We start from the raw sequence: 13189 nt of genomic DNA, 5'->3' as shown, positions 1-13189 counted from the left end.
CTCATAACGCCATGGTGGTATGAACTGCCGGGCCAGAGATGTGTATCTCTGACCCGGCGTGCCACACAAGACTGCCAAGGGTATAATAAGCCAGCCTACCACCAAGATTTCCTTGGCGGTAGTACCGCCACAAAAACCATGGAGGTAGGGCTTCAGGTGACAGGGAATTCCTTCCCTGTCACTGGTAGACGGCTCCCGAAGCAAGCACCTGACCTCCCTACCCCCTGACACCCTCCCCCTAGAGTCACAGCGCCCCTCACCCCCCCTAGAGTCACAACACCCCCACCCCCCTAGAGTCACAGCATCCCCTCCCCACATACATGCACATACACACCCACATGCACCACGCATACACCCATTCACTTCCATACACGCATTCACTCACACTCATCCATACACGCATTCGCTCACACATACTCACACACATTCAGGGACGCATCCACACTAACATGCTCACACTCATACACACTGACATGCAGACACACACTCACTGTAACATTCATACACACATTCACTCACATGCATACAACCACACATACACCACAACACTCACAGATGCATTCACACACACACACATACAGACATTCATACACACACGCAGACACCACACACTCACACACAACACTTCCCACCCCCTCCCCTGTCGGACACCCAACTTACCTTGTCTGGCGAGGAGGTTGCCCAGCAGGGTAGGGGCACTGCTACCGCTGGCAGCGCCCCACCATTGGTCATAATACAGCTGGTGGAGTCCTTCTGGCGGGGCGGTGCGGGTGGTAGCACCGCCCAGGCGCCTCTGACCACCAGCATAGCTACTGCTGGATTTCCGCCCAAGTTGTGGTGGGAATCCAGCAATATCGATAGCATGGCGGTCAGGAGACTGCCATCCCTGGCGGTCTCCTGGCACCCATGGCTTTGGCGGTCTTGATAAAATGAAGAAATAGTGAAACGAAGAAGTCATAATAGAGACAAGAATAATAACAGAGAAAAGAAAAGCGAATAGGATGACAATGATAAACACGCGTGATAAGGGAAAGAAAAAACACTGCTAAGAGAATGAATACAAAGAAGAACATACCTCAGAATCCAAACATGAGGCAGGGGGGATGAGATCACATAGATTAGATGGCGTGCATAGACTCCAAGGTGGTAGACATCAGGAGGAACAGATGACGGGGAAGGGTACAGCTGGCGAAACAACACCTACGAGATAATAAAGAAGTTAAGAAAACAGTATCTAATTTAATCTAACAAACATGCTAACATTTAAGAAAAAGGAGGATGATACTGTTACTCATATTAGTTAGAAATAGTTTAAGTAAACAGTGAAGATCAAACATAAATACAAAAAGAAAAGGCAAAAAATTGTACAGTTAGGATTGAGATGCTCTCGATGTGTCCATATTGTCCGATTCGCACGACTCAATAAAAGTCTTTAGTTTGGCAGGGTCATTGTAAGTTCTCGTCTAGTCCCCATAAGTAACCTTGAATAGGCAAAGGATGAAAAAGGCCAAAACGTGCATCCAGGGAACGAAGCGCAGTTCTCATGTTGAGAAATTCCCTACGTCTATATGCAGTACTTTTAGCATAGTCTTATGAAAAATATAGTGTATTTCCTGACTAGGAGAGGTGCTTCATTGCTCTAAATGCTGATAGAACACTATGTAGAACCGTATATTCCAAGAAATATAAAACTCTGGGTCGCTTAGATGTGGAAATAAAGGTTTGTTGATGACTCTATCTGTGAGCACATTGAATATTAAGTGAAGTTGCTTCTGGCATATGTACTATCTTAGGAATTAATGATTTAAGGAATGCAATCGGTCAGTTTCTTCAGTTCCTTCAGGTAAAACATAAATACGCAGATTATTGCATCTGTACCTATTTTCTATGTCTTCAGCTTGTCTTTCGACTGAAGAGAGTGGGATTGAAGACTATTGACTTAAAGTGTAGTAGCCTCAAACAAAGTAGCAGTCCGTTCAACTGTGACAAGTCTTTTATCCATTTGAGGCCACCTATCGCTAAGGAGTTGAAGTTTGGCATTTATCTCTTCCATATAGGGATGTAATGCACAAATCTCTTCTAGTAACACGTCCATTGATGCAGCAGGGAGTGATTTTGTTGGAGAAGGCAGATCTTTTCAAAGACGCTTGGTAGAGGCTTTCCCAGTCGTCAATGTTATAGGTGTAGGCAGCAAGGTAACTGAGTTTCCTTTATGCGCAGTGTTAGTCAAATCCTCCATTTTGGTGAGTTTGGAGAACATAGAGAATTTTTTATTGAACTTATGCATGGAAGCCGTGAACACTGTCCTATGTGCCCTTTTCTGTCTAACCATGCAAAGTTTCTGAACGTTTGTGAAGAAGAAATATAAATATGTTATCTTGAATAATGAAGAATAAAGATAGTTCTATATTTGTGTGTATATAATGCTCCTACACCTAAAATAAATGATGGAGAGTTACTTTCTTTGTGTATGTTATTTGTTCTTCACTCTATGAGGTAAATCTCAAATGGATATGGCCATAAATGACTTTCTCCAGCAAGATAAAGGAAACTGCACATTAAATCAAGTAGAAAAGCATAAAAGCATAAAAGCATGCTTTCCTTTCTGTTTCAATGTTTAACACCTTTTTTTGCCATTGAAAACATATTGCCCTGGTGACGCACGCTTCATTCTTCTCACCGTCGGACTTCAGAGATGGCAGCCGCTGCATTCAAGCGACCCGCGTTGACGGGAGTAAACAGTTTCTCTTTATGCTTCGACTCAGAACAGGAGCGGAAGAGGTAGCGCTGTGCCGTCCAGGCAGAAAGCAGTCTCCCTGGAGGTATTTGGGTTTAGGCATGCGCATTCCACAGTGCTCCTCCTGCACTGCCCCGAGGAGTGCTACAGAAATGCCGCCATCTTCCTTGGGCATCAAAACATTCCCTCGCATTTGCATATTTTCAGTGTAGATATGTGTGAAATTTCATTCCCCTATGTGTGACACTTTGAGTGGCACTTTTGCACTAGTAGAACATGCTAAACACAAATAGATCAATACAGTCTCCTTCTGCACAAAACAGCAGAGTTATTAAACTTTCAGTCCAAGTAGTGGGCAGCAATTATAAGAGGGAGCAGCAACCTCTGACATATTTGACAAATTACAGTGCAACATTCGAGCTGAATTATTACTTTTGCAGTGATAATTAAAAAACTTCCCCTTTGGTTGAGAGCTGCTGTAAAGAGATGGACAAACGAAGATTATTGTGGTTAATGTATAAAAAGGCACATGGAAGGGTGACATTATTTGCTGTGTTACCAAATACCTAGCTGCATCTTCTCAACATTTTTACGCTGCGTTTCCTGGGAGTTAGCGAAGATACATTACATCATGAACGGATGTTTCAGTGACCGTTTGGAACCTACTTTCATTTGCAAATTTTTGCAAACTGAAGCAGTCCTGAAGCGCATACAGCAATCATAAATTTAGGTCAGATACAAAGTTTGAACTGCTTGTGCTGCTCACTAAATCCCTCATAGCTGCTTTCATGCAACAGTAACTTGCTGGAGATGAGGGTTGCAGAGCAGGCATAATTTAAGCAGGAGGCAAAAGAAATATCTCCGCATTCCACTCATGGACACTTATTGCATGTGCTTATGTTTTCCGATTAATTTCTGTGTTTGTTTTTTTGGCCTACTTGGTGACTTCAGGCTCCTCTTGACTGAGCAGCCTGAAATGACTGACCAGGCTGCTCACTCTCTGTTGGTCACAGGTGTTTTCTCTTACCTTCTCGATTTGCTGACAGCGCCTCGTGGATGTTGGCCAGTCCATCTGGTCCACCTTCTGGTGCCACAGCACCCTCTTCTTCCTCTTCCTCCTCTTCGGTTCGCATTTTTCGTCACTCGTCGTTCACCCCGGCAGGTGGTCACCATGGACCCTCAGACCATGATTACCTCCCATGGCTCCGGCTCAAACGGTGTCTGAAACTTTCCTCCGTAGCGTCGGTTTTTCACGACCACATGATCGCCCACCTGAAGATCGCAACAACTGGTTCTCCTCCACCCATTCGCTTTTTGATTCATTAGCAGCCGGCGTTGTTGTGTGGCCTCCACGTCCAGTTCCGGAGATTGCCAGTGGGGATCTGCCGGAATGCAGTCTTGCGGGGTTGTTTTGAACATCAGTGCCGCTGGAGCACAGCCAGTCGTACTGTGAGGTGTCTGCCGATAGGCTCTGAGGAACTGGTGCAGACAGTGTTCTCCATCTTCCCTTCGCTCCACCCCAATTCTCAGCACCCGGTTGGGGGTCCTCATATCCCGTTCTACGCCACCATTTGCCTGGGACCAGTATGGCATGATTTTGCAGTGATGTCTGGCGAGCTTGTCAAGGTACAATTTAAACTCTTGTCCCTGCAAAGGGGGCTCATTGTCTGTTCTGATTTCATCAGGAAGCCCAAAAACCGCGAAGGTTTTGTCAAGCACTGGTCTCACATTTTCAAAAGAGATGGATGCCACCAACTCTACGACGGGAAACTTGGTGTACGAATCAATCAAGACCGCCATCGGGAAAACTTCCAAAGTCCATATTCAGTTTTGACCACGATTTCCGGCTGGGAGGTTTAGTGACTATTGGACAATCAGGCGGCTCCACGGAAGTGATTATACACAAGTGGCAGCTCCCAACCAGAGCGTCTACCTTTGCGTCCATGCCAGGGAATCACACCTTGGCTCTGAGCCGTGCTTTCGTCTGACCCTGATGAGCGAGCTCCACAACTTGACTCCACAGACAGCGAGGCAGTGCTATTCTTTGCCCCCGTAGGACAAGACCCTCACTGCCCACTGATAGTTCGTCCCTTACCCTCCACATTCCTTGCATGGCCGCCTTTTCTTCCTAGGTGGGGATTGTCTTTACCCCACCTAGGAAATGTTTCCACTGCCTCCTGCTGAGCGCTTCTTTGACTCGAATGAGCACCTGATTGGTTTCAGCCGCCTCAGCAATGTCCGTCACTGTCAGAGCCACGGAACAGGCCGATTGTACCACCATACTCACGAAGTTCTGTGTTCTCCTCATCCCCTTCTAGGGGTTCGTCGAGTGTGCTTGTGGAGGGGTGCCTAGACAGATAATCATGTAAAGACAATGAGGCGGATACCCTCTAACCCTTATGACCAGGGTATACATTTTATCAAATGCAAGGTCAGTGGAAGGGGGAAGTGACGTAGACTTCCGTGGAATATAACAAACTTAAAGAATTATCAGTGTGCCATGAATGTTATACAAAAGAAAATGTATTACTTCATTTATAACTCAGATTTATATTATTCACAACGTTTTTCTGTAAATCTCGAGTGGACATGTCATTCTGTTCACAAGAGAGTATTAAAATTGTTTACATGGTAGGTGCTCCTAAAACAGTGAAAGTGCTGGAGTGCAGGTAAGTGAAGGTGATATATACAGTCAGTGCAGAGCGTGGTGTTAAGAAAATTATGAACTTCAAATGGCTCCTTCAATCCAGGATGCCCTGAAGTTTCACAAAAATGTCTTTGTCTTTGTCTCATCCACTCTTTGGAGATGTGCCGACGTTTCGACCCCGTATTGCGGTGAGTCAAGGTGGGGTCATCATCAGGACAAGGATGATTGGATTGGGAGCACCTACAGGTAGTGTAAATCACTGTACTAGAATGGGTCTGGTGAATCCGTATATAAAATGTGATTAGTATACAGCCTGGAAACCTCACCTAATATTCCAGTGTACAGAGCCAATCAGGTAATGAGGGACATCTTCCTGTTGGGGAATAATTATATAACTCAGTGTGCCAGATAATCAAGAAGATTGATCTATGTGAAAATAAATTATTGGACTTACAAGGTCCGGAAAAGTCCCAAAGTCTAAAGATCTGCGCTTGTCTGTTGCCGCAATGATCAGGAGTGCCAGAGGTCGCTATTATCTGGTGTTTGGAAGACTTCTAAAAGAGAGATGATTAACTGGTTAAGCCAGTGTCCCGAGTTAGCATAGGGTTTGGTGCTGGAAGTAGAGGTTAGTCGATCTACCAAAAGGACTTACCAAAAGGACTTACAATTGGTAGATCAATCTTGCTGTGTAGGGTAGTTAACTCATCCAGGGGCTGCAGAGGCCAAGGAGCGCCGTGATTTCAGGGGCTTAAATTATCTAAAATGCAAGAAGTATGCATGAGAGAAGGAAACCCATCGGTTGGGGGGAGGGGGATTTGGTGAATCCTAACCCAGGTAACCACTTACTTGTGCATAGGACTGCCGCCTCAGCAGCATGCGGTCGTAATTTCAGCCGGTTAACCAAAAACCAGGTTGAGAACCTCTATGTGCGTCCGTGATGAATCCAGGAAAGCCGCTGCACGTAATGCAGATGTTCGGCTTAAAACGCTCTGCCTCGATATTGGAGCGAGCATACAGTGCTGTGATTGGTTCAGGTACTAACCAATCACTGCAGAGAATCTACAGGCCTTGCTAACCCGTATGTGTGGATGTGGAAGTCGGACCCAGAAGGGAGGGTTCCATTCTGGTCCGCTCTATCCACCAAACATGTGGGAGGGCCGCGGGCCTGTAAATGTGTTGAGGAATAGCGTGCGTGTTCCGAGTATAATAACGGAACGCACGCGGGGGCTGAGATTGTATTAAACTTCAATGCGGGTTGAGATGGAACCCCAATCCAATAAGAGCCAGAATGCCCAACTGAATGAAGAAGTGGTGCAGGCACCTGATGTGTTCAGGTTGATGCAAGGGCTAGTGCAACGTCTCGTGGTGTGTCGTGGCAACCAGAAGGGTTGCAATGGTGATGAAGGCATATATAATACCACTAGGACATAATGTATATAGAAATTGGGCAAACCGTGCTATTCAGTTATCGGTAGATGCAGCTACAGGTGTTTGAGTTAGTGAACTATTGCATTCAAATACCCATTACCGCAGGTGACCAGCAATTTCAAATGAAATGAAAATAAAAAATAAAAATAACAAAAATAAATATTATTATAAAGTATAAAATGTGTTGAAAATACAACAGGAGGCACTCTATGTATACACACCCTATGTATAAAAACATATGTATATACAACCCCCACACGGGGGACAGTGTTGAGTAAGCCTTATGTCATGTGGTACAGGTTTATTCATAAGTATGTCGTGATGGCCCCAAGGGATACATGCACATGTACAATACTGTAATACTGACTGTATATATGGAAGAACTCTGAACCTTCAAAGTAGTGATCTTCACAATAATTAGTCACATGTGAACAAGGAATTGAACTTAATACAATGTATGTAGAGAGGGCCGTGATCATGGACCAACCCGTGGCATTCCTGAGGTATCTTATATAGCAGAAAAATAATGCGGTGTCTATCTAACATGTCAGATGTCTGTGTGTGGCTCATAAGGCAGAGTGCCGCCAGTCTTCTATGGTGTTGAGTCCCTCTCTGATGGTACCACATTTCTCTATCCAGAAAGTTCCAGTTTCGATAGAATGTATCCCTTATCTCCACCCGTTGGTCCCAAAGCAATTTGCTCGACTACTTGCCATTTGATCTCTTCACTTGTACGGTGTGCTGCCTCGTAGTGTTCAACAAGGTGTGCGCCGGGTTTTTTGCACTTTATCCTGCTCTTATGTTGAAGGATCCTAAACTTGACCTTTTGTGTGGTCTGTCCTATATACAGTAGCCCGCAAGGACACCAAATGGCATAAATGACATCCTGTGTATTGCAATTGGTGAATTTTGGCAGCGTGAGTGTGCAATTTTTGTGGCACAATTCGGTGGTATTGAAGGTTATTTTGCACATGTAGTGTCCGATCACAGCTGGTAAGCCCATAGTGTGTTTGCATTTTTCTTAGGTACCTGAGGGAGGAGTGCGCACGTGAGGCTGTCTTTCAAATTTCTGCCTTTCTTAAATGAAAACAGCGGAGCCTCCTGGATAATCAGCTGGGATGTTCACGCCATGCCTGTAAACGACTTTGAACTGGTAGGGTTGGAGTAGGACAGCCCAGTGTTCGATTGTAGGTGGAGCCAGGCGCATGGTCCCTGCAAATAAGGAGACCAGTGGCTTGTGATCCGTCACCACTTGGAATTCCTGTCCGTAGAGATACAGCTGGCAATGCTTGCATGCCCATCGAATCGCCAATGCTTCCCTTTCGATCTAGGCATAGCGTGTCTCTACAGCCGACAAGGCTCTGCTAGCATATGCCACTGGGGCCCACTCCTGATGATACTGTTCCTGCAAAAGCACCGCACCCAGCCCCACCGGACTAGCATCCATCACCACCTCTGTCCGTTTCCGGGGGTTGAAGTACGCCATGGTCGATTTGTCGAGCAGCGCTGCTTTCACCTCCTGGAATGCTTTGTCAGCAGTAGGGCTCCATTCCCACTGACGATTCGCCTTAGTAAGCTGTCTGAGTGGTTCTGCCATCGTGGCTAGCTGAGGTATGAATCGGCCACAATACGTAGCCATCCCCAAAACGCTTCTGACTTCAGTGACACTCTGGGTATTCGGGGCTTGTCGGATGGCGTCAGCTTTTCGCGGGTCCACTTGTAGACCTTCCTTTGAGAAAATATACCTGAAAAACTCAATGGAAGATTGGTAAAACGCACACTTTTGTTTGTGCGGTGTGAGACCCACATCTGCGAGTCCTTGCAAAGTGGCTCTCAGGCGGTGGTGGTGCTCCTCAAGTGTCTCGGAGTTAATTAGGATATCATCACTGAGGTTGATGACCCCGGACAGTCCTAACAGTGTTTCTCGGATGGCATTCTGAAACACTTCTGCTGCTGAGGACACCCCAAAGCTCAATCTTTTGTAGCGCCGTAACCCCACATGGGTCGAGAAGGTAGTAATATTTCTGCTGTCCGGTTCTAGCTCTAGCTGGTGGTGGCCAGAGTTTAGGTCCCACTTTGACAACCACTGTGCGCCATTGAGATCTGCTATTATATCGTCCATGGTGGGCGTGATGTGACGCTCTCTCCACATGGCTCGATTAGGGAGACGCATGTCTACACAGAGGCTTATCGCCCCTGGCTGCTAGGGCTTAGGCGCAATCACTAACGCCGAGACCCATGGCGTGGGCCCATCAACTTTTTCAATCACCCCTTGGCCTTCCAGCAGCTGAAATTCCCTCTCCACTGCCAGTCGTAGATGAAAGGGCACCTGACGGTGTCTGAGGGCAACTGACATTACCTCTGGGTCGACGTGCAACTTAACGAGCTTGCCTCTGAGTCTCCCCAGTCCTGCAAAGAGCTGCGGAAACTCCCTGAGAAGGGATTCAGCGTGTGATTCATACACCTGATGAGCGAAAAAGACTAGTTCAAGGTCTTCCGCTGCGTGGCATCCCAGCAGGGTGCCACGATCTCCTTTGACCACATAGAATTTCGCACCCGTAGATGTCAGCTGGTTACAGATACCTTGATTGTGCCTTGCAGAGGAAGCGGATCACGTCCACCATATATATAGATTTTGGTGTTACTCGGGGTCAGGCATGGTGTAGGGGATAGTTGCTGATACATGGCATCGTCCATTACAATGACCGACACCCCCGTGTCAATGAGCACCGTTGCGTGGGTGTCATTTATCCTTACTGTGCTCATCAGGGCTGGTCGCCACTTATGCTGCCTCAATACTGTGAATTAGATGACGAAGATGTCTTCTTCCGCGTCTTCTTCATAGATTGGCATTTTTGTGGCCATCTGTCCACAAGGTGCGTCGTCTTCTGTGCTTACATTTTTTACTGTGGCTTCTTTTCCTTTGGATTCCCACTGTTTGCCTCTTCCCATCCTCACATTTTGGCAAAGTGATTGTTCTTGCCACACCTGTTGCACAATTTTCCCCTTGCCAGGCATCCACCCGACGACTTGTGCTCATAGCAACAGCTGCTCCATGCCCCTTCTCCCGGTCTCGAGGCGTCCACCTGTTCCTCCTTCACTGGGGACGGGCGCACTGCTGATAGGGATTGCCCTCTCACTGCAGCCATGGCGTCAGCACGGACAGCAGACAGTTCATGGGAGCATGCTAGAATTAGGATTTCATCCAGTGAGATACCTGGTTGACGCATGATCAGTTTCCGGAGCATGTTGGACCGGCACTCCTAGATGATCTGGGCTCTACTCTCCTCGTGTTGGTTTAGGCCCACGCATGTGCTGGCGAGCTTTCGTAGGCGGGCGTAGAACATATCTACTGACTCAACGTCCATCTGCTGAGCCTGACGCAGTGTGAAACACCCATAATCAGGGTTCAGTTGAGGGTCAAAATGCTTGTTGAGCGCTGCCACAGCTGCATTATAATCCGTCCTGTCACCCGTGTCGGGGAGCGAGTCAAAGAGTTAATGGAGTTCGTCGCCTCCCATAAGTAGCATCAGTGACCTGCGCACTGCCCCATCCGTCTCTCTCGTGGTGCAAAAATAATAGTCCAAGCGGCATAACCAGAGGCGCCAACATGGTGCTGCTGTGGCAGGGTCTATCAATTGACAAAACGGGGGTAGTGTGGCTACAGAGGAGTGGGCACTGGGGGGGGGCAGGTGCTGGTGGCTGCTTGTGTTCCTGCTGTGGGGCACTCATTCTGCTGTGTTTCGCAGTGGCAACAGTTGGTTGACCTCGGTCTGATAATGTCTTGACTCTTCGTTAAGTATTCCTTGTTCTATATATTATTATTTTTTGGTCGTGTAGGTGCTCAGGCTCACCTTCAAATGATGGGTGTGGGACAGGAGTAAGGCTGTGGTCAGTGTTTCTGATCCTGGGAAGGTGGTGTTTCAGTTCGCTGATTGTACTGTGTTATTTTATTATTTTTTTTAACAAAAGATCTGGCACTGCTCCGCGCCGTTGCACGTGTCGTTCCGAACTCTGCAGGCACCGTGACAGACACCCTCCGGGGCCTTTCTGTCTGAACTGGCCTTCTGAGCCAGAGGTGCGGCACAGGACTCCTCGCTTACTTGAGGGGAGTGACGCTGCGCCGGAACTGTGGTCCCGCAGATGCGCACCGAAGCCGTGAGGGTGCCCGTGCCTTTCACCGGGGTGTTGCGACATGCAGGTAGGGCACCACCGCCGTCCACTGCCACCTGTACGGCTCTCAAACAGCTGTGCCAGCAGGCACACAGCGATTGTGTTGCCTCGACACTGGGTGGGGGGGGGGTGCCGCCTGTGTGCTCACATGCATGGAAACTGCTGGGTGAAGGATTTCGTTTTTGAGTGTAGTTTATCAGCCTCGTCGCCAGTGTAGACATGCCCTCCGCCCTCCGCCCTCCGATACAGATAAACGACACACACACTGGTTGCTGTACACATGGGCATGGGCGTAGGAAGTGTGGGGGACGCGGGGGATATATCCCCCCCAGAGTTTGGAGGGTGGGGGACAGGGGGGACGAAGGTGGGGGGGACAAGGGGACAAAATAATTTCCCCTCTCACTTCTATTATTCAGAGGGCCATTAGTGCACAAACGCGCTACTTATGATAGCCCTGTACGGACCATCCTCCAATCTGATGGGAACAGAATGAAGGTGAGTCAGGAGGCCCCCTGCGCCCTCTGCCCTTTTGTTTGTCCCGTTTACAGCTGTGGGCATTAAGGGTGCTTATAAGAACAAAGGGCACGAGGAGGAGAAGAGTTTTGGGTGATTACTGTCTGCATCACCTGCCGCCTTGAAGAGGAGCACTGCAGAAGGCCTTCAAGAGGAGCTGCAATACAATGAGGAAGATCTAAAGAGGAAACAGAGTCCCACTTACCCTGGTGCCTGCAGGCTAGAAAGGAGACTCTGTGAAACACAAGATTTGTATTTGCCTAAGATCACACCAGTTGGTGAAACAGTGAAGTTGAGATTGAGCCCAGATTTGACCTTTTCACACAACAATTTAGCTATTAGAAGGGTATATTTTTCTAACATTTATGTTTGATGTTTTGTTATCTGGGTAATGAAGGGCTTGATTACAGCGTGGCTAACAGGGAGAAGCCATATTTCATTTTGGGCTGTTATGCCTAGCGTTATTATTTATGTTGTTGTTATCGTTACATACTTCAGTATATTGAAGTATATTATCTTTTCTCTATCTTTTCTTCACTCTACTCTAAAACAATCTACCCTATGCCACTGCACACTACACCACTTTTCTCCACTCTGTGCTACTCTACACTACTGCAATCTATGCTGTACCACACCACTCTACACCACTCTACTCTGCAGCACTCTACATTACGCCACTGCAATCTATGCTATTCTAGTCTAACCATTGTACACTACACCCCTGCACTCTGCCAGTGCACTCTTCACCACTTTACTCAAAACCAATGCACTCCTGGCCACTGCACTCTATGCCAATCTACTCTGCACCACAGCACTCTATTCCACTGTGTCCATTGCCACTGTACTCTGCGTCACAGCACTCTATGCCACTGCACTCTATGCCACTCTACAATACACCACTGTACTCTGCGACCCTCTAATCTGTAAACATTGCACTCTCTGCCACTGAACTTCATGCCCCTCTATTCTGCACCACTGCACTCAATGCCACTGTACTCTGTCCCACTGCACTCTAATCTACGCTACACCACTCCACTGTAGGGCACTTCACTCTATTTGAAATCATCTCCTCTATGCCACTGCAATCTACGCAACTCCACTGTATGCTATGCCAGTCCAATCTACCCTGCACCACTCCCATGTACCCTGCACCACTCCAATGTACCGTGTGACACTCCGATCTGCTCTGCACCGCTCTGTGCTATTGCACTCTACATCACTATGCTCGACTCTGCAACAATCTGCTCTTCACGACTATACTGTACTCTACAGCAATCTACTCTATGCCACGGCACTATATGCAACTCTATTCTACTCTGCACCACTGTACTCTAAGCCACTCTGCTCTACTCTGCATCACTCTACATCACTGCACTCTACACCAAAGCATTCTATGCCACTCTACTCTACACCACTCCCTTTATGACACTCTACTCTGCAACACTGCACTCTGCCACTGAACCATACTCCTCTCTACTCTGCACCACGGCACTCTAATGTGCACCGCTCAACTATATGCCACTCTACTGCACTCTACACCAATGTACCATATGCCACTACACTCTGTGCCACTCTACTCTGCATCACTGCACTCCACCACTGCACTCTACACCAGTCTACTCTACCTTGCACCACACCACTCTACCATGCACCACATCACTCTATGACACAGCACTCTGAACCACTGCAAT

The sequence above is a fragment of the Pleurodeles waltl genome, chromosome 3_1 (assembly GCF_031143425.1).
Source record: "Pleurodeles waltl isolate 20211129_DDA chromosome 3_1, aPleWal1.hap1.20221129, whole genome shotgun sequence".
Taxonomy (NCBI): Eukaryota; Metazoa; Chordata; class Amphibia; order Caudata; family Salamandridae; genus Pleurodeles; species Pleurodeles waltl.
This window is presented reverse-complemented; position numbering follows the sequence as displayed.